Source organism: Drosophila suzukii, unplaced genomic scaffold, assembly GCF_043229965.1.
Source record: "Drosophila suzukii unplaced genomic scaffold, CBGP_Dsuzu_IsoJpt1.0 scf_5, whole genome shotgun sequence".
NCBI lineage: Eukaryota > Metazoa > Arthropoda > Insecta > Diptera > Drosophilidae > Drosophila > Drosophila suzukii.
The window spans coordinates 631,163-633,199 of record NW_027255937.1 but is presented as its reverse complement, the minus strand read 5'-3'; positions in this window follow the sequence as shown (position 1 = coordinate 633,199).

Genomic DNA, 2,037 nt, shown 5'->3' with positions numbered 1-2,037 from the left:
AGCGAAACGGCTCGGTCTTTGCATAAATTGTCTTAAGGTTGGTCGTCAAGTTCGGCAATGCAACTCCAGTAGTTGTCGTGCATGCGGATCTAAGCACCACACCCTACCTCACCTGGGAAACTCACCTTCCTTTCCTTCACAAGAAGGAGCACAGCTTCAAGAAGCACTTCCCTCTGCCTCACCCGCTGTAATGCCTTCCACTTCGACTGCTCTTATCGCACAGGAGTTTAGCAATGATATTGTGCTCTTAGCAACGGCTAGCGTTTTAGTAAAGAACCTTTCCGGGGTTTTCGTTGCCTGACGAGCTCTACTCGATTCGGGCTCCCAACTGCATCTAATAACGTCCCGATTCGCAAGTCAGCTTCAAGTAAAGAAAATAAAATCTTCAGCATCTGTAACTGAAATAGGAGATTCCAGTTTTGTGGCGGACGGTCACTGGGTCAATATTACGATTCAGTCCCGAACTTCCGTATACTAAGCCAACAAAACCGCGGTAATTGCTCCGAACATTACAGAGCGACAGCCTAGCTTCAACGTCGACATTGGCAGCTGGAACATACCCAAAAATATACAGTTATCTGACCCAAGGTTTTATGCTCCCCAGCGGGTGGATCTTTTAATCGGAGCCAGCCTATTTTTCGAGATGTTGTGCGTTGGCCAAATCAAGCTCCCACCTGGATTACCACTAATTCAAAAGACGCGTCTGGGTTGGGTTGTTTTTGGAGGCCTTTCCGATGGCTCGGCTTTAATGTCGTCTCAAGATGTGCTTCTCGCTAGTAGAGAGAATAGTTTCGATCGGTTAGATGATCTTCTTCGGCGATTTTGGGAAGTGGAAAGCTGCGAAAGCTACGCGCTACTAAGGAAGAATTGGACTGTGAAGCACATTTCGTAAGACACGTCGTTTGTTTGCCAGCTGGTGATTATTCTGTTCGGCTGCCTGCCAAGTTCAATCTAGATCTTTTGGGAGAGTCCTACCAGCAAGCTTATCGAAGGTTCTTGTCCCTAGAGAGAAAGTTGAATCGTCAGCCAGCCTTAAAGGCTCAATATGCAGCATTCATAAAGGAATACCTCGATCTAGGACATATGTTATCAGTTTCTGCCGCTGACATCGGGTTGTGCCGATACTTTCTGCCTCATCATTGCGTCATAAAGGAAGATAGCGGCCAGCGGATCGGCGGCCAGTTCCTCAGGCTATTCTCTCAACGATGTTCTTATGGCAGACCCTGTTATTCAGCCTAAGCTGTTCCAGATTCTTCTTCGGTTTCGTTCACACCCAGTAGCAATCACAGGAGACATTTGCAAAATGTATCGTTGTGTTAGGGTTCAGCCTGAGGACAGCCATTTGCAATGCATTTTGTGCAGGGATTCCCCCAGGACCAATTGCAGGTTTTTATGCTAGACACCGTTACTTATGGCACGAAGCCAGCATCATTTTTGGCTGTGCGAGCTATGCATCAGTTGTCAGCTGACGAGCATACAGCGTTTCCGCTTGGGGCTGAGGTCATTCGTCTCGATTTTTATGTGGATGATTTGATATCTGGAGCCAAGTCCAAGGAAGAGGCAGTCATCATTATGGATCAGGCATCAAAACTTTTAGCCAAAGGAAAATTTAAGCTTAGAAAGTGGTGCTCAAATGTGTCGTCTGTTTTGGATGGAGTTGCAGACAAGGATAAGGAGTCCAATTTGAAGTTTGATGATGGCACTGATTTTGCAAAAACCTTAGGTCTCGCTTGGGATCCAGTTTCTGACCAATTATTGTTTTTCTTTTCGGTCTTACAGTCAACATCAAGCCCCTGCAGGCGATCTGTCCTGTCTGCAATAGCGCGATTTTAAGATCCTCTCGGGTTGGTTGGACCTGCGATCACAAAATCGAAAATTTTCCTTCAACAACTGTGCAAGGAGAAGTTATCCTGGGATGAAAGTCTTCCTGAGTCACAGAATACGGAATGAAGTGCTATATGTACGAGTTTTGGGCAGATTAAGCATGAGAGTGTGAGAGTGAAATTCATGGATTTTGTGATGCCAGCATAGAAGCAT